Raw genomic sequence first — 20,633 nt, 5'->3', positions numbered from 1 at the left:
AAATTGGAGGTGTAGTGGACAGTGAAGAAGGTTACCTCAGATTACAATGGGATCTTGATCAGATGGGCCAATGGGCTGAGGTGGGGCAGGAGCGGAGTTTAATTTAGATAAGTGTGAGGTGCTGCATTTTGGGAAAGAAAGTTTTAGCAGGACTTATACACTTAATGGTAAGGTGCTAGGGAGTGTTGCTGAACAAAGATACCTTAGAGTGCAGGTTCATAGCTCCTTGAAAGTGGAGTCACAGGTAGATAGGTGTTTGGTATGCTTTCCTTTATTGGTCAGAGTATTGAGTTTGGAATTGGGAGGTCATGTTGCAGCTGTACAGGACATTGGTTAGGCCACTTTTGGGATATTGTGTGCAATTCTGGTCTCCTTCCTACTGGAAGGATGTTGTGAAACTTGAAAGGGCTCAGAAAAGATTGAGAAGGATGTTGCCAAAGTTAGAGGATTTGTGCTATAGGCAGATGCTGAATAGGCTGGGCTGTTTTCCCTGGAGCATCAAAGGCTGAGGGTGACCTTGTAGAGGTTTATAAAATCATGAGAGGTTTATAAAATCATAGGATAAATAGACAAAGTATTTTCCTTGGGGTGGGGGAGTCCAGAACTAGAGGGCATAGGTTTAGGGTGAGAGGGGAAAGATTTAAAGAGACCTGAGGGGCAACTTTTTCATGCAGAGGGTGGTGCATGTATGAAATGAGCTGCCAGAGGAAGTGGTGGAGGCTGTTACAATTACAACATTTCAAAGGCATCTGGATGAGTATATGATAGGAAGGGTTTGGAGGGATATGGGCCAATTGCTGGCAAATGGGACTAGATTGGGTTAGGATATCTGGTCGGTATGGATGAGTTGGATCGAAGAGTCTGTTTCCGTGCTGTACATCTCTACGACTCTATGGTGCTGAACATTGACTGCACAATGGTGAACATCCCCACCTCTGACCTTATGATGGAAGAATAATCAATGATGAAGCAGCTGAAGATGATTGGAGCTAGGATACTACCCTGAGGAACTCCTGCAGAGATGTCCTGGAGCTGAGATGACTGACCTGCAACAATCACAACAATCTCCCTATATTCCAGGTATGACTCCAATCATCACACAGAGTTTTCCCCTGATACCAGCTGATTCCAGTTTTGCTAGGGCTCCTTGATGCCACACTCAGTCAAATATAGCCTTGATATGGAGGACTATCATTCTCACCTCACCTCTGGAATTCAGCTCTTTTGTCCATGTTTAAACCAAGGCTATAATGAGATCAGGAGCTGAGTGGCCCTTGTGGAACCCAAGCTGGGTGTGACTGAGCAGGTTATTGCTGAGCGGATGCTGCTTCACAGCACTGTTGGTGACATCTTTCTTAACTTTATTGATGATCGTGCATAGATTGATGGGGCAGTAATTGGCTGGGATAAATTTGTTCTGCTTTTTGAGTCCAGCTTTGGAAATTTTTCACACTATCGGGTAGATACCAGTGTTGTAACTATACTGGAACAGCTTGACTTGGGGAGCAGCAAGTTCTAGAACACAGACCTTCAGTATTATTGCCAGAATGTTGTCAAAATCCATAACCTTTGCAGTATCCAGTGCCTCTGACTGATTTTTGATATCACATGGAGTGAATTGAATTGGCTGATGATTGGTATCTGTGATGCTGGGGACCGCTGGAGGAAGCCATGATGAATCATCCACTTAGCAATTCTCGCTAAAGATTGTTGTGAATATTTCAACCTTATATATACCCTCCTATGGTCTCCATTGGCTTAATGGTAGAGGTTGAATGGTGGATATGCCAGGCCATGAGGTTACAGCTTATGTTGGAATTCACTTGCTGCTGTCGATGGCCCACAAAGCCTATGGATGCCCAGTCTTTAATTGATAGATCTGTTCAAAGTCTGTCCCATGTAGCACAGTGATAGTGCCACACAACACAATGGAGGTGGGACTTTGTCTCCACAAGGACTGTGTGGTGGTAATACTCATCAATACTCTCATGGACAGATGCATCTGCAGCTGGCAGATTAGTGAAGATCAGTTCAAGTATGTTTTTCCCTCTTATTGGCTCCCTCACCACCTGCCGCAGACCCAGACCAGCAGCTATGTGCTTTATGACCAGACCAGCTCAATAGGTCATGCTGATGCTGAGCCATTCTTGTTGGTGGACATTGAAATCCCCTACCCAGGGTACATTTTGTGCCCTTTTGCATCCTCAATGCTTCCTCCAATTGTTGTTCAACATGGAGGAGTATTGATTCACCAGCTGATGGAGGATGGTATGTGGTAAATGAGCAGGAGGTTTCCTTGCTCATGTGTAACCTGATGTCATGAGACTTCATGAGGTCCAAAATCAATGGTGAGGACTCCCAGGGCAACTCCATCCCAACTATATACCATTGTGCCACCACCTCTGCTAGGACTGTCCTGCTGATGGGACAGGTCATATCTGGGGATGGTGATGGGTGGCATCTGGAACATAGTCATATTCATAAAATCAGACAATGTCAGGCTGTTGCTTGACAATCCAAGAGATAGCTCTCCCAATCCTTGCACTCTCCTCAAATGTAATCAAGAAGACCTTTGCCCAGTCGACGGTGCTGTTTTTGCTTTGTCATTTCTAGTGCCAATGTTGATTCCATGTTGACCATTTGCTTTCATTTCTTTTTTGAGACTTTGTAGTGATTGACATAACTTAGTGACATGTTAAGACATTTAGAGCGCACTCGAGAGTCAACCATAAGGCTGTGGATGTGGAGTCACATGTAAGCCAGACCAGGTGAAGATAACAGATTTCTTTTTCTGAAGGACTTTGGTGAACCAAATGGATTTTCCCTACAATGAACAATTGGTTTCATGGTCATCATTAGATTCTTAATTCCAGATATTTATTAAGTTCAAATTCCACCATCCGCTATGTCAGGATTCAAACATGGGTCCCCAGAACATTAGCTGAGTTTCTGGATTAATGCTGCAGCAATAATACCAATAGGCCATCATCTTCAGATAAAATGATGCAACACAAGCATCGGCAGTCACATGTCATTGAGACTGTAAGGAGGGAGAATGGACTAATCTGCAAGAGACAGCTGTATTACAAAGCTCTGAATTATGTATAATGGAGTGTAAACAAAAGAGTACCTTGGAATTCCTGTGAGTTAGTTAATAGTTCTCTTCGGTAAGATGCAGATGAAGAAGTAACAAACTCAAAGCAGAGACAATACAATCTTAAAACAGAGCAGAGCAGGACAGAACCCCAAGTCTCAAGTTCATGGGAAGCTAATCCATTAGGATTGTTCAGCTAGCATTTATATTGTGAAGACAGAATCAAACTACAAATTGCTATTTCTAAAGACTCTTGTAGCACGAAATGAGTACAAAAATTGCACAAGGAGGTACACATCAAAGAACAATCAATCATCCATGAAATGTAACCGTTCCACAGACTGTACGCATCCTCCACTCTCATGAACTCTTCTGCATTCATTCACCTTGAAAGAAAGTTTGTGTGTATGTGTTCCCTGAATGCATGAAGTTTATAAAGCAAAATGTCAAAAAAAATTTATCCATTTGTCAGCACCAAGCAATTATAGCTTGACACCACCCAACCACAAGTAGATGATCTGTACTTTTGTTCTTTCATTTCACTGAAATACTCGGCTCTTCACAGACTTCTGCCTTATGTCACTGTGTGTGCATATTAACGAAAGCAACTTCTCAAAGCTGATGCTGAACTCTCCACAGATTATATTGCACAAATTAAAACTTACTCACAATGAGGTCCCTTCTCTAGAAAAATTCTGTTGACACCAAAACATAGTCCAACATGTCATAATCTTGAATAGTGTCAATTAAGGCATGTTAGAAACATTTTGTGGTTAACATTAAATGCCTTCAAATGAGAACAGCCTGTTCAATATTTACAAGACTTTAAAAAGAACTATATACTTCTGAAAAGATGCAACACAGGAAATGGTGTCTTAACAGACAATAAAATATTTGTAAAAGATTTCCGATGTTTTTCCTGTGTTTACTATCTTAGCAAAATCTTTATCTGTCTATAAGTTTCACTAGAAATGAGAGCAGAGAAAATTAGATATTTTAAGTTGCGTATCTCTGTCACTGGAAGTATTTATTTTCCACCTTCCTTTAGTTCTGTACATTTTACATTTTTAGTCTCTCCTTCTCTCCCTAATGGTGATTTTTATCATTGATCAGGTTTGGAAATGGAGGCAGTAACTTTTCACTCATCCTCTAAGAAAGATAAGTGAGGAAGAAAAATAAAGAAATTCTATTTATTTCATGTTCTGAAAATGTTTCAACACATTTTACAGGCAATTGATTCTTCTTATTTCTTGTTTTGTTGGCAAATGTGGCAGCCATCTTGTTCACAGACCAGCCTTGATGGATTTTCCCATTGCTTCGATGGGTGAGTAATGAGCAAGCAAACTAAACGCTCATTGTCTGTTGTCTCATTTGTGATGCAAAATTAAATCTTGGATTTTGGTTTTGCCGCAGTAGGGTTGGAAGTGTTGCTTGAATCCCTGCTGGGTCAAAAATTGAACAACTTTATACAAAAGGGAGCTTTGATGCACACACCACCCACCCACCTGCCTTGGCAAAAAAACGTGTAGCCTCTTTTTTTCACACCAGTCACAAATCTCACTGGAAAAACAGTTTATCCACTTCTCCATGCCTTCCCCTACCCAGTGAGTGGAGATAATTAACCACTTAAAGTTTCAATAGATGCAAGGTTGGTCTGACTGGTGGGTACTTTCTTCATTGCATACATATGGGGGCAGAGTCAGGAGGATACTTGGCCACCCATCCAACATTTTACATGTGTCCATCCCTTCCCCTCACTGGCAAAAACATTCCTGGCTTGGGGGGGGTAGGTAGTGGGGAGGCATAAAATCCAGCCCTTGCTTTGTAAATCCAATTACAAATGTTGCAGATGAAGTCAGGTGGGTGAAGGCAGTGGTATTCAAAACGGTCACCTGACCTGTAGGGGATCTGATCCTGTTCTCCTCAATTGTTGGGATTTTCCTATGATCGACTTCTCCATTTTTTATCTTTCCAAGACTGTTTTCTCCCCTATGGAGTGGGATCCAGCTGACAAGCTCTGAAATAAAAACAGGAAGCCGGAGAAACTCAGCAGGTCTTGCAGCAATTGCAGAGAGAGGAACAGAGTTCATGTTTTAAGGCAAACATGATTCTTTATTTTTTAGGTAATGAGGAATTGTCATATTGGACTCAAACCGTTCACTGTTTATCACTCCAAAGATTCTGCTAGAGTTTTTTCAGCACTTTCCGTTTTTCTTTATATATCAGAGCTCTGAGTTTGGCTTTCAGCTTGTTTCTGTATCTGAGGTTAGGATGTCCTATGGTGTCGGTTCCTGTGCTCAGCAGGCTGCGGAACACTGCCATTGCAAATAGGATAAAAGGCCAGTCAATCATTTTCTTCCCAAAAATGAACTGACTGTGGATTATTTCTACAATTTCAGTTGGAACTCTGATGAGAGAGCTCCGCACATCAATCCTCCCAATGGGACCCCTCATGCAAAGAACCTGTGGAGATTTAAATCTCATTTTACGTCTGCAGTCCTGTTGGCTAAGAGGTGTTCTAGTATTACTGAACCCTTTATCGATATCACCAATGTTTATGTTGGAGTTGGTATGCGTTCACTCACTGACAATCACAGGATTCAACTCACAGCTAATCCAGGCCTGTGTAGCTCTGCATCACACTGCAGTTGTGATGACTTGCTCAGCAATTGGGACTCCGCAGAAACGAATCTGAACAGTGGAAAGAGTTCTGTGGAGAACCATGAGTCTATAAACACTTCCAACTGTTGTGAGATTTAAAACAGAACTCCTTCAATGTTGACCTGTTCGGGCAGTTGCTGGAGAGCTTTGAATGTTCCCTGGCTTCAGTCTCAGGAAGTGGTCAGTTAATTCAAAGTGAAAACATAGATTTCTCTTCAGGTTTGCAGCTGTCAGAGTAGCAACTGAAATCTCTGTAGCTTAGTAACCACTGAATGCCCCACCCAATAAAATTCTCTCAGTATTCCTTTGTTAATGCATTTGATATGAAATTAATCCTATTTTCTATGTGTGTCAGTGTATATTTATCATCCATGCAGAAACTCTCTGAATTCCCAAGTGGCAAATTTTAACTTGCATGAGTTCATCCAGATGTAACGCGTATGACCTTTGCTGTCAGACCACTGATGCATTTCATTTCTATTGTACTAAATTGCAACCAAGGGAAAGAAAAGCTTTGGAATATATTCTGCTTCATTACGCTGAACTAAAAGCCTGATTTGAAACATTGACCAAGATACATGTGGAGGGAACTGAGAAGGGCAACAACACAGCTGAGTTGGACAGTGCAAGACCCGAGAGGTTATATCTCATGTGCAGCTTATTGTTTGTTGGTCTCCCTGAAGCTGGTGGGAAGTGAAGGCTGACCAACCAGCAGAAAGGGGCTTTCAGGAGGCCAGAGGCCACCAGAAATACTCAGTAATTGATCTGAAGCCAGACCAGGAGTGATTTGGATGGACCGTGAAAGACTGCCTGGGCACCGAAGTACTGAGATTTCAATGTGCAGCCTGAAGATGGACCAATGCATCTCCTGACTCACGAAGAACATACAAAATATGTTCAATAACATGAATTGCTGGAGAAACTCAGCAGGTCTGGTAGCATCTGTGGAGAGAGAAACATGGTTAATGTTCCGAGGAAAGGTCACTGAACTTGAAACATTAACTCTGTTTCGATCCCTACAGATGCTGCTACACCTGCTGAACTTAGAACCATGGGCCCCCTATAATGCAGAAAGAGGCCATTCAGCCCACACCAACCATCTGAATAGCATCCTACCCAGACCCTATCATATCCCATGGCCATCCCACCTTACAACCAGATGAGGAAGGACACCACCATGCTTCTAGGAATTCTAGTGTGTGTCTCTGTTTGGCATGTCCTAGGTATGGAAAAGCACCAGCTTCATTGCAGGTAAGGATATTGAACACACCAGCTGCTCATCTTCAATTGCACAAACGGTATTAAACTGGGTTGTTAACTCTCCAGGATGAGTTCTCTGTACATAAAACTCTCGACACGGTGGCTCCATGGTTAGCACTGTTGCCTCACAGGGCCAGGGATCCGGATTCGATTCAAGCCTTGGGCAACTCCTTTGTGGAGTTTGTAAATTATCCCCATGTCTGGTGGGTTTCTTATGGGTGCTTGGTTTCTTCTCACAGTCCAAAGATGTGGAGGTTAGGTGGATTGGCCATGGGCAATGCAGGTTACAGGGATTGGGTGGGATGCTCTTCGGAGGGTCATTGTGGACTCAATGGACTGAATAGCCTACTTCCACACTGTCGGGAGTCTATGTTGCTACCCACATAATGGATTTTCTATGCTTGATTGTTCTTATGGAAACTAAAGCAAAACCCAGAGCTGAAGATATTGTTGCATTGGGGTATTGTTGTTTTGGGAACTTACTTGCTGGCTGTGGAGGCAGTAGAAATCCATTCTCTGTTTGGGAATGGCCGCTGAACAACAGGCCACTCAAGCAGCGATGAGTTCATCAGCCGTCCTTCTCCTGATGGCTGCTGCAGGAAGGACAACATCTGAAGGCTCAGGATCCCATTTGGCCCAGACCGTGGACAGGTAAAGAAGATCTATGGAGAGGAAGAGTTGTTGAGCAAGGTGGAGAGAAGTGGCATGGGGGTTAGAGGCAATGTGAAAGTCACTGTCTTCAGCATCCACCTTCCCAATATCCAGTCCTTCAGTAAGGCACTTTTTTTTTGATTGATGCTCAAATCTGTTCCTCCTCCATCACTATCTGCCCTTCTCCTGAGGTGATCACCCGTTCACATTTTTAGATGCCATAATTCTTGCAGCAGGATTGAGGCCCAAATCTGATCTGAATTAGCTACACGGGAGTCTCAATTGGCAGCACACGGGAAGGTTTCCACAGGACCTTTCTCCCAGAATTAGATTCTAGTGTAAATGTGAAGGTGATGGGGCTCGGGTATGCCACCATGCTGCTGAGTTGAACGTCCTACCTGCCTTCAAGCCCATCATTAGTGACAGCAGAAGAGCTACTGGGGGCTGTCCAAAATAGGGAACAATAAGATTTGTCCTATTGAAGATGTCAAGTATGGATAATGAAGCTATCGAGCAAGGTTAGATCTCATGGAATACAGGGAGAACTTGCCATTTGGATACAGAACTGGCTCAAAGGTAGAAGACAGAGGGTGGTGGTGGAGGGGTGTTTTTCAGACTGGAGGCCTGTGACCAGTGGAGTGCCACAAGGATTGGTGCTGGGTCCACTACTTTTCATCACTAATATAAATGATTTGGATGTGAGCATAAGAGGTACAGTTAGTAAGTTTGCAGATGACACCAAAATTGGAGGTGCAGTGGACAGTGAAGAAGGTTACCTCAGATTACAACAGGATCAGATGGGCCAATGGGCTGAGAAGTGGCAGATGGAGTTTAATCTAGATAAATGTGGGCTGCTGCATTTTGGAAAAGCAAATCTTAGTAGGACTTATACACTTAATGATAAGGTCCTAGGGAGTGTTGCTGAACAAAGAGACCTTGGAGCGCAGGTTCATAACTCCGTGAAAATGGAGTTGCAGGTAGATAGGATGAAAGAGGTGTTTGTTATGTTTTCCTTTATTGGTCAGAGCATTGAGTACGAGAGTTGGGAGGTCATGTTGCAGCTGTACAGGACATTGGTTAAGCCACTGTTGAAATATTGCGTGCAATTCTGATCTCCTTCCTGTCGAAAAGATGTTGTGAAACTTGAAAGGGTTCAGAAAAGATTTATAAGGATATTGCCATGGTTGGAGGATTGGAGTTATTGGGAGAGGTTTAAATAGGCTGGGACTGTTTTCCCTGGAGTGTCAGAGGCTGAGGGGTGACCCTATAGAGGTATATGAAATCATGAGGGACATGGATAAGATAAATAGACAAAGTCTTTTCCCTGGGGTGGGGGAATCCAGAACTAGCAGGCATATGATTAGGGTTAGAGGGCAAAGATATGAAAGAGACCTAAGGGGCAACCTTTTCATACAGAGGGTGGTATGTGTATGGAATGAGCTGCCAGAGAAAGTGGTGGAGGCTGGTACAATTGCAAAATTTAAAAAGGCATCTGGATGGGTATATGAATAGGAAGGGTTTGGAGGGATATGGGTCAGGTGCTGGCAGGTGGGACTAGATTGGGTTGGGATATCTGGTCAGCATGGACAAGTTAGACCGAAGGGTCTGTTTCCGTGTTGTACATCTCTATGACTATGACAATGACTCAAGGCCTACTAGGCCAATATTGCTGCGGCTGGGCATTAATTGTTGCTGAAACCAACTATCAAAAAGTCTTGGTTATATTTGAAATTAAATGAAAATGTAGTCTTGTCAAAATACCTAGAAATTGTAAGGTTTGAGAATTTTGATACATGTACAATCTTCAGTGAACACCCCTGTTTCCAACCTGATGATGGAGGGAAGCATGGACATTACCTTGAGGAGCTCTGACATTGATGGCCTCCAACAGCTACACCACATTATATCCCATCACAAAACAATGCCAAACAGGAGAAAGCTTTCCTTGTGAATCCTATTGATTTCAATTTTGCGCCATCATCTTGATGCTGCACTGGGTCTTGACCTCAACTGATGTCAGGGGCAACCACCCTCGCATTAACTGTGGAATTCTAAACATGCACAACCATGGTTTTAATGAGGCTTGGAGATGCTGTGAACTGCATCAGGGGGCAGATTATTGCCACAAAAATGATATATGATAGCACAGTCAACAACAACTTTGCTAATAATTGAGAATAAATTGATGGGGCAATAGTTGACCAGACTTCATGAGATCCAGGCAACATCGAGGACTCCTATGTCCACTCCCTGCCAATTGCCTACCACTGTGCCATCAACTTTGAACCTACTAGTGTGACAGAACACATTCAAGATTGATGATGGCGGGGATGGCACTTTTGGTTCGAGTGTCAACTATCTTGCACTATTGTTTCACTAATCTGTGGGACAGCTCTCATAACTCTAGTACAAGTCCTCAGTTGGAGAATGTGATGAGATTTATTGGCCCTTTCACATGTTTTGTTGCCTGTATAGAAGATGCATGGATAATTCAATTTTATTTTTCATAATTTTTAATGCAATTGGATACAACTAGATTAGATTAAATTCCCTACAATATAGAAACAGACCCTTTGGCCCAACAAGGCCACACCGACCCCCCAAAGAATAACCCACCCAGACCCATTTTCCTCTGAATGATGCACCTAACACTATGAGCAATTTAGCGTAGCCAATTCGCCTGACCTGCACATCTTTGGACTGTGGGAGGAAACCCAAGCAGATACAAGGAGAATGTGCAAACTCCACCCAGACAGCTACCTGAGACTGGAACCAAACCCAGGTCCCTGGCACTGTGAGGCAACAGTGATAACCACTGAGCCTCGTGCCACCCAACTAATGACTATGTGGACCAGTTTAGAAAGAATTTAAAAGGTAACCATGTTGCTGTGTGTCTGGAGACACAATAGCCAGATTAACTAGGCAGATCTTTTTCCCTAAAGTACATTGGAGAATTATATTTCTAATGGCAATTCAGTAGTTTTATGATCAACACTTCAGGCACTTTTTTTTTTGTATTCCAGACTTGACTGAATTTAAAATCCCCAGTTGCCATGTGTGAACTTAAACACTTATCTGTTGATCGTTAATCCTGGATTCTACATTATAAATCCAGTAATATAGACACTATGCTATTATCATGTATACACTCATGGGACATGGACATTGCTGGCTAGCCAGCATTTTATTATACATCCCTAGTTGCTCTTGACAAAGTGGTGATGAGCTGCCATCTTGAGTTGTGAATCATTCAAATTTAGAAATATATTAGTCATTCATTGTCACTGGGACAGAATCATGGGAGTGTCTAATTTCTGCACTGTGGCAGCACCGTATCTACAAGACGGTAACAGTTTAAGAAGGTGTATCACTGCCTTTTCTTATTGGCAATGGATGATTAATAAATGCTGGCCTTGACAATGATATTCACATAAATAAATCAGAAAATGGCTCAGAGTAATGCCTGTTTCATTTGATACATCAGTGTTGAATATCTATGTTATCGTCATATTCTGCATTTCTCGCTCTCTCCAGAAATATTTGCCATGAGTTGTAAATTTCCATAGACTGCCTGTCCTGGCCAGGCTGTCAACACAGCCTCAGATTTTTGTTTAAGGCCTGATAAACCAAAGACAAAGGAGGGTCTCATGCCCGAAATCCAATATTGTAGACTTGCTGAAAGGTCTTCAGGCAAATGTCCAAAACGAGAAGACTAAAGCCCCCTGTTACTGGGTTTTCCTGATGTTGCTGTTTTTTCCTCATAGCCACATTGTTCAAGTGGTTCTCCAAAGGGGCTCATTGATGCAGAAAGCTAATGGAAAATTGAGACACAGGCTCCATTTGCCCTGGGAAATAGCCAGGATATCCATGGCCAACATAAAGGTAAACATCTCAGTATCATGCATCTCCACACCTTGACCCATGCTCTGAACCTCGGAATTGAACATTTTTCAGATGTAAAATCAGGAACATTTCCCAAATTTGTCTTTCCAATCTGTTTACACTGGCTGCGTAAATGGCTATTTTCCTAATGGACTTCACAGGAAACTGAACACAATCTTTTTTAAAATGGCTAAATGGGAAGAGATCTGTTAAGAGAAATATTAATATTTAAAAAAAACAATGATTTAAAGAGGCATAACAAAAGGCCTGTGGTGGGAATTGTGGGATAATGAGCAAGGCCAATCGAATCAAAGAACCCCTACAGTGTGGAAGCAATCCATTCAGCCCATCAAGTTCACACTGACCCTCCAAACTGCATCCCATCCAGGCCTATCCCCTTACCCTATCTCTGTAATCCTGTCTTTCCCATGGCTAATATACCTAGCCTGCGCATCACCAATGGGCAGTTTCCCACAGACAATCCACCTAACCTGCACATCTTCAGAGTGTGGGAGGAAACCGGAGTCACCTGGGGATGGAATTAAACCCAAGTCCCTGGTGCTGTGAGGCAGACGTGTTAACCAGCAAGCCACTGTGCCCTATATGTCAAGAGAAATGCCAATTGATGTAGGTACTCATTTGAATCTGGGATTGAATGTGTAAAATTCTAAGAATACTCTTTCCTACAAACTTATGTATGTAGTGTAAATAGGTAGTAAACACTTATTGTTTACCAGCACAAGGACTCACTTTTCTCTCCCTGCAATCTTAAAATGATCTACACTATTAAATGACCTGTACTATTAAAGTATCATTGCAGATATTTTAGGAAAATTCTTCCATTTTGTATACGTTGCTGCTTTCATGTCTGGGTGCTGTACATTTGAACAACATTGTTATCATTGGACTTCGTCCATCACGATGAGGGAACATTAACTTGAGCACATGTTGGCCATAATTGCTGTTCGATGAGTTCCAGCTTTACAATCGAGGATAACTGATACTGGCAGTAAAAAGCTATGTGAAATCAAGGGACATCCAGAGGGTGTGTGTGAGCTCATGTGAAAGGGCTAGAAGGCTCCCAAGAAAAAATCAGCTTTCTGCAACTAAAATCCATATTCGTGGCAGAATGAAAATTGGCAGTCATCAAAGAATGCATTTTGTAGCCCAGTTAACTCAATGGCATTTCAGAAAATAAGATTTTAGTGTAGGATATCTTACCTGCAGACTGCTCTGATGACCCCTGAATCAAACACTTTGTTATTCTGTACCATTGATCTCTGAGTCTGAATAAGTCATAGGATAATTATAACCACAATACATGTCTCTAAGTTCATAATTCAGTTTGATGTCAGATATCATGTTCTTTTGGCAGATTGGATTGCTTTTTGTGCAGCTTGTTTCATCTGTTACTTATTAAAGGCTTTGTTTTAGAAGTATCTATTACCTTGTCCTCCAACTTTATCATCCTGCCCAATATAGTCATTTATAACAATGACCCGACAGTGCAAATAGCATAAAATAAGGAATATATGTCTTTAAAAGATTTCAAATAAAAATATAAAGCTCACAAAAGGATATTCGTTAAACTTATCCCAAAAAAGTGTTGTGTAACACATAACTCCATGGAATTTATTTTACCATTGAGGTCCCTCAAAATAGAGTTTCCATTATTAAATTCTTGGAGTTCAGCACGTTTTCAAAGAGCATATGGAGAAATGCACAAAATGTTCAACTATCAAGAGGGTTGTCACTGTGTGTAGGGCACTGATGAAGCTGTCAATCATTCCATCATAAGATAATTAACCGTTTTGATATGCAAAAGCTGTTGCATAAGGCATCATCCTGTTTTTGAATAGGAAACAAAAAAGGTTTGTCAAAAAAAAAGACTTGCACTTATATCATAATCACGACGCATATTAGAAGTGTTTTAAAACCCAAGAAGGCCTTGTAATTTGGGATGCCAATTTTCCACACAACGAACTCTCACAAATGGTAATGGAATGATGATCAGAGAATCTGCATTTGAAATGGTGATTGCAAGATAAGTGTTGACCAGGACAGTGGGAATAACTCCCCTACATTTCTTCATAACAGTGTCATGGGATACATTAACATCCACACTGGCCAGCAGTCATAGGTGCAGTACTCCATTCAGCAGGTTTGGGAGGGTGTTGACCATGGACGGGAGATCTGCACTATGCTCCAATCTGTCCCTAATCTAAAGCTTAGTTTGCCCCAAACCGTTAGTATTGAACTGTTTAGTTTTGCTTACCTGCTGTACTGTACCAGTAATCTGGATGTAGACATGGGAAAGTAACTCCAACTCTTTATTCACACTGTATGCCCAGATGAGGAAGGATGATCAGCTTGTCTCAGTCTGTTACAACAAATACATTTCATCTGTTTAGCACATAACTATCATACTTCACTTAAAACATAATGAACTAGATACAAACTGAAGGAGACAAATTACAAGGGTTTCTCGAGCAAACAAGATTAATTTTATTACTGACTATACTGAAAAATAATAATTAACACGAGATCAAACACAAACTCAGGTCATAAACTGAAAAAGAAGTTGGAGAATGCCTAGTACACACGGCAAGGTAGTTCTTTGAATTCTTCAGTTCAGAGAATGACTTAAATTCCAACTATTTAGCTGTGGTTTTGTTTCTTCAACAGTGGCAACGTTTGCAGATATTCTTCAGTTCTCAGCGAATTGTTGCTAATTCAAGTTGCTTTTTCACTGCATACTGACCTTTGATGTGAAACAGGGACTAAGGCGGAGGGAAAAGGGAAAGAGTGTCTTTCAGTTCTTGTTTACGCATTCACTTTTCCTTGTCTCTGCGTTGCTGTCCCAAGCAGTTGTTGATATAATTCTGTTCGTATATTCCCGCGTGTGCTCATCATGTTTCCAAACTGGTAGGTCAGGCTCTCATCTACCAATACGTAGATGTTGAATGAAACATGAATTAAACAGGATGCAAATTACGTGATGCTGACTTAATTGCCTTCAGATGAAATGGTAATTCCAATATGAACAAGTTTTATATATTTCACACTGCCTCACTAGGCTTGCCTCAATCTGTGATCATTTGATCACAGCATCCATTTTACATCACCGTTTTTCCTTTTAAATGCTGCATCAGTCCATTAAATCCTCAGGAAATAAAATTAGATGATGCAAGTTGGACATGTTAACAATTATCCAATGTTACTACAGTCTAGCACAGAGTGTGTATACTAATTCTCCCTCAGTTTCTTATCTCTGATGTCATGATTAAATTGGCAGTTACAAGGCTGAATAATTTCCATTAATCCATTCCTCCTCCAACAGGAATTACCCAAATCTACAAAGCTGGAAGAAAAAGGGCAGCAGGCATGTGGTAACACCACCACCCAAAATGCTCCCCCACTAGTCACCTCACCTAAGACTATGTCAGTGTGTCTTCACCACTGCTAGTCAAAATGCTGGTGTTCCTACTCTAATACCTTCATGAGAGCACTTACATCACAAGAACGGCAGCATTTCAAGAAGAAAAAACTCACCACCACTTTCTCAAAAGCAGATAGGATGAGCAATAAGTTCTGGCTTTTCCAGTGCTTCTCCCATTCTGAGAATGAACTAACATCAAAAGTGCAGCACAAAGGTAACAGCTTAGATTTTTCTGGAAAGTCTTCGAGGGGTCTTGAATCCACAAGGACTTTGAGATTAGAGTAGCTCCAACTGAGTCTCAGATGAAAGAAGACATATATTTACATGAAATATTCATTATGTGCCAAACTGTTTCATTGCTCTTTGATTATAAACATCATTTTGAAATATAGCGTTCAGGCAACCCTGGCAGCTATTTTGTATAATGCAAGATCTCAGAAACAACAAAAAAATTCTGACAGGTAGAGACTTACTAATTCAATAGTTTTCAACAGTTGAACAGTTTTGGAAAGTCTAATTGAGGGAAGATAGTGCTTCCCGTTGATTAAAACCAGTGGAACAGGAAGATATATCTTGAGTTTAAATTCTCATCCAAATACCAATACATCAGACAGCATGGCATTCAAATGGATTTGGAATGTTAGAATTATATCCTTAATTAAGGCTTAAATCTACAACTTTCTGATTCAGAGGCAAGAGGACTGTCAACTCAAGTGAGCTGGTATTACTTTTGTGAAACAACAAATCAAGTTCCATAATATAGACAGTGCGTGATGTTACATTCAGCTCTGGAGATTTGCCTCGCTTTTCTGTTTTGGCTAGTTGGCACAAAGTATGAAAATGAAAAATTTCTGATTAAATTATTGGGAGTGAAAAGGGTTTACGTCGGCAGCACAACAGCCTCACAGAAAACTTGACAGGCTTTTTACAATTATCCTCAATCCACTTGTTAAGACATACCATAACACATCTTCAGGGCTGGTGGGATTATGAAGCAGGGTTCTCCGATCCCAGAGATAGGGACACAACCACTACACCACTAACAAGGAGACCCTTTAGGCTGACTATACCATGATCACTTTTCACTTTCAGAGAAAACTGATCCACTCTGAAAATCTGTTACTTTGCAGGAATAGACCAATGACAAGGATATGTAGCAGCTTGGAAAATAATTATTTCTCTGCTGTTAATTAATGCAACTGGATTTAACCATTATACACTAACATACCAATTATTTTAGCCATTCCTATTTTTCCAAAGAAGGCAAAGCCTTTCTAATGGCATAAATGTTTATCTCTTCCTTAAAAAAGAATAAGGAATCAATCTTTAAGATGATTTGTAACCACTCACTGATGTTTGCAATTGCTGCAGTTGCAACAAGCTTTAAATCGGGATCTCACCATTGTTTAGTGCCCCATCGTCATTTTGAAGTCAATAATGCAGTGAGATGTGTGGGAAAGGAGCAGGATGCAAAAGGCTGGGGACACCATGTAATCATATGCTCAAAGCAATGTTTACATACTGGGAAGCTTGTTTTAGTTATTGGATTTCTTCTGAAGACAGATACATAGATAACAGAAAATCTATTTTTAATGCTGTTTAGTGCCAAATGTGCATTTAAGAAATTATGATAAAACATGGCTTCATTCTGGAGAGATCGTCATGTGGCATTTGGGAGAAGATGGTATTATTAATGTTTATGCTTTTTTTTAGTGAAACCAGAAAATAGATTTCTCTAGAAACATTGACACCAAATTATAAAACCTTATCATTTTCAGTCACTGTATGTTATTCCAAAGTTCTTTGCACTCTTAAATTGGTTGTCTCCAGATGTGGAGAGAACTGAATTCTGGCAGAACCCAAAGTACAAAATCCAGAAAAAAAACTTACTGCCAATTATCAAAGTGTCAAAACAGCTGAAGAAAAGTACAATCCTTTGTTTTGCTCCCAGTGAGAAAATGTTAAACTATGTCCATAGATAACTTCAGTTGGTATGTACTTATCAAGAATTGACCAGAAACAGAGGCATTCTGCATTTTATGGCTCTTCAGCATTCACTTGGAATGCATATAAACCATCCACATTGTAAAATAAAGAAGCTCAGACTTCTGAAATGTCTTCCAGCACAGAAAGAAAACTTTAGCAGGCTAGTTCCATTTTCCCTTAACAAGTCTCCACAGAATTACATATCCTTCACCCAGAAACTTTGGGGACGTGGGCAACTGCCAGAATGATTCTGGGAGAAATGATGCACAAATATTGGAAAGAATGTGGGGAATGCAGTGATGAAAGAATGCATTTATTTCACTGAGGTAAACGTTATTAAATATGGGAACTTGTGAATGAGGATTTGGGGGTGTGGATTCAAACTTAAGGAGTTGGCTGAGAGATAAAGGATGTATTGTTGCTCCGATGGAGTCTGAGAGACTAGAAACAAACTGAAACATAACAAAAACATACGGCACTATCAGTCGAGGCTGCATTGAGAAAGAAGCAGACAGATTCTGGAGGGTCGGGGTAAGCATACATTTTGCTGCAAGTTTAACATTCTGCAATGTTGATCTAAACTCTTCAAATAGTTCTAACATCAAATATGAGTGGTTTTCTGATAGTTACTGAAGTTTTTGATGGAAAATTAAGAAAATATTAGAAATGTCTGGAGATGTTTCGTTCAGTATTTTAGTGATTCAGAAGAACAGCTTTTCTGAAAGCATTTTTGTCAGCATGAATATATTTTGTTTCAAAACACATTGTTGCACCTAGTTTGACAGATTGTAACAAAACTTTAAAGTTATGTTAAAGTATTTGCTTAAATTCAAGTAAGTGTTAAGTTACTTTTGCTGAAGTTTAACTTTGATTGCGATTACTATAAAGAACTTGGCATTCAGTCTTACAAACATATTTTTAAAAACATCACAGTAAGTGGAGACTTCTTCATGTAGCAGGGCTTATTGTAATTAGTTCCTAATGAGCACGCCATTTCTCTTGAGCAGGGGCCAAGCTCGGGTATATCACCCTTCATGATAAGGCACATGAGTGTTTTCAGACATTATATTTCCTGTTCAATTTACATGTTTTTGAGTTTAAGTCAAGCTTTGGTGCTAGGTTACAGCTTTGTTGAGCAAACAAAACTTATTGAGTACCCGACAAATTACTTTAACTCTGTTGCTTCTCCCTTGCCAAATACTTGCAGTAAATTAATTATCGAGCAGGTTTCCTGTTTTTCTTTGGAAACTAGTACTCAAGTCAGTTGGATTTGATGTCAGTGTTGTACTGTGTGTCTTATTTACTTTTCCTGAACTCACTCTTCATTAGAACTTTAAAGTTATGACTGTGAGTTATAAGATTTTTAAGTGTGCTGGCTTCACATGTCAGCGCAGGTAATCAGCCAACCATTTAATGACATTAAAAAAAGACGAAAGTGGGTTGTTATAGAATTCTGAAGTGGTTCAGGCAACTGAAAATCTTTAAATTAACAAAAGTGAAGGAAACTATAGCACAAAATAGACGTATCATTAGAATGCAAATAAAGGAGTAACTGAATCTCTAACATGTTCTGTTTCATCTTTGTGAAGTCCCATGTCTTTAAGTCTCATTTTCTGTTGTGAACAACTGCAGTCTCAGCTATAAAAAAAAAGCCTGTTGGCTTAAGATTACTGAGCAATTTTATTTCTTTATTGGACAGTTCCTCTGGGACACTGATTTTGTTGCCTTTCTCAGTTTAAGAGAACTCAGTGAACTCATTGAATTCCTTTACAGTTCTTTGAAAAACAGTTTCATTTAACAGTTTGCATTTCATCAGTTTTCTTTTTCACTTCCTCTCCATCTTCTGTTCATGCCACTCCAAACTCCTTCTAAAATGAGGTAACCTGCTGGAAGGCTACTGTTATCTAAACCTTCTGGTGCTTTCTTGCTCATGGAAAAACACTGGGACCTTTAAACCTTCACCCTTCACATGCCTCCCTTGTGCAAGATGCACAATTAAAGCTTAATAGAGGACAACCAATGAATTTGTGATTGGGGTACAGATTTGTTAATGCAGATGTGACTGAGATACAGGCTCGGTAGAGCACGTGTGACTTGAGAACATGTCTGATAATGCACATATGACCAGAGACATGGGTTCAGCGGTGCAGTTCTGAGCACAAACAATTCATATTGGCTCATTTCTCACACGATGGTATCACAGCCTACTCCACACTGGTGTTGATTATTTGTTCACACATTTGTGTCCTTCATCAGGAGTTTTGAGATAACAACCAGGAGCAGCCAATATGATTCAATTCCCAAACTTAACAGAACCAACATTAAGTGAGGAACACTGGCACGATACTAACCCAAAGAAGCTAACTCAGCACAGAATGAGTAATCATTCCTCTTAGTTTATAATGGCTCAGTTCCATAATATACTTTGACATTATCATTTAAACCAACAGGGGAGAGCCATTTCTATATGTTCTGTGGTCTGAGGCTACTAACTGAGCTTCAGCCAAATAGTTCTCTGCTTTTAGTTTCCCAGCTGTACTTCATTTACTGTTGTCCAGGAGAGAATTCTTATAGTTACATATGGCACTCCCAGAAATTGGAAATTAGAAATTTGTTTAGTAAGTGTTCCATATGTGTTTAAACATTCAATTGAGTGGATTTTTGAGCACTTTTCAAATTTGGTTCAGCTCTGGTCTGGATTTCTATTCTAGCATCAAAAGGTATCAAATTCATGGATAAATGAGCTGAATTCCAGAGCTGAGATGAGAGGACCTCACCTGGCATTAAGATAGCATTTGTATCAATGTGGCATGACACTATCACAATACAAAGGTCAATGGAAATCAGGGGATTTTTAAAAAAATTGTTTATGAGATTAGGTGTGTTATTAGGAAGAGAGTTCCAGGAATTTGACACAACACCCCGAAGGGATAACGGTATAGGTCCCATTCAGGAAGCCATGTGGATCAGTGCTGCTCAGTGTTGAACACCATTTGGAGGAAACACTGAGGGTAGTAAGGATACAGAATATACTCTGGGTGGGGACTTCAATGTCCATCACTAAGACAGGCTCAACAGCACAACTTCAAGATATTAGCAGGAAAAGATAAGGATAAACTATTTCCGCTGGTTGGAGATTCTCAAACTCGGGGGGCATGATCTGAGCATAAGGGCAGACCATCAGGAGAGATGTTAGGAAGCATTTCCACACACAAAGGATGCTAGAGGTTTGGAACTCTCTTCTACAAATGCCAATGGATGCTGGATCAGTTGTTAATTTGAAATCTTAGATAGATAAATTTTTGTTAAGTAAATGCATTAAGGGATATGAACCTAAGGCAAATATACAAAGTTGGGCCACAGTTCAGCCATGATCTCATTGAATGGTGAAACAAGCATGAGGGGATGAAAGGCCTCCTCCTGTTCCTATGTTCCTATGATTGAGCTGGTCAAGTCCTAAAGGATATTGCTACTAGATTTGGCCTACGACAGGTGGTGAGGGAATCAACAAGAGAGTAAAAGCATACTTGGCCTGATCCTGACCAATCTGCCAGCCACAGTGCATCTGTTCATGACATATCAGTAAGAGTCGGGTCGAGACAAAATTTCATCTTCACGTTGAACATATGATGTGGTATTGCTGGACGAAATGTGACAGAC

The 20,633-nt window shown here is 40.6% G+C and overlaps 1 protein-coding gene and 1 long non-coding RNA gene across 4 annotated transcripts in view; one reads left to right on the top strand and one right to left on the bottom strand.

Moving 5' to 3' along the window:
- Window positions 1-4,165: 4,165 nt before the first annotated feature.
- On the bottom strand, window positions 4,166-17,208 carry LOC122563121 (uncharacterized). 2 transcript variants are annotated; one of them, XR_015750904.1, is made up of 4 exons: window positions 16,878-17,208; window positions 13,824-13,928; window positions 4,992-5,111; window positions 4,166-4,533 (listed from the first exon to the last, which is right to left on the bottom strand). It is a non-coding gene; the product is annotated as an uncharacterized LOC122563121 (long non-coding RNA). The 2 variants fall into 2 exon arrangements; XR_015750905.1 differs by lacking the exons at window positions 4,992-5,111; window positions 16,878-17,208 and adding an exon at window positions 14,310-14,362.
- Window positions 17,209-17,374: 166 nt separating this feature from the next.
- The window catches only part of prelp (proline/arginine-rich end leucine-rich repeat protein), a 32,441-nt gene continuing 29,182 nt past the window's right edge, over window positions 17,375-20,633 (top strand). For both annotated transcript variants that reach the window (XM_043716567.2, XM_043716566.2), the window contains exon 1: window positions 17,375-17,504. The gene's annotated coding sequence lies outside the window, so the exon portion shown is untranslated. The remainder of the gene's footprint in view (window positions 17,505-20,633) is intronic.

Source organism: Chiloscyllium plagiosum, unplaced genomic scaffold, assembly GCF_037043375.1.
Source record: "Chiloscyllium plagiosum isolate Xiang-an unplaced genomic scaffold, Cpla_swu_hap1 HiC_scaffold_26, whole genome shotgun sequence".
Lineage (NCBI taxonomy): Eukaryota > Metazoa > Chordata > Chondrichthyes > Orectolobiformes > Hemiscylliidae > Chiloscyllium > Chiloscyllium plagiosum.
The sequence above is the reverse complement of the archived record's forward strand: the minus strand, read 5'-3'. Positions and strand labels throughout refer to the sequence as shown.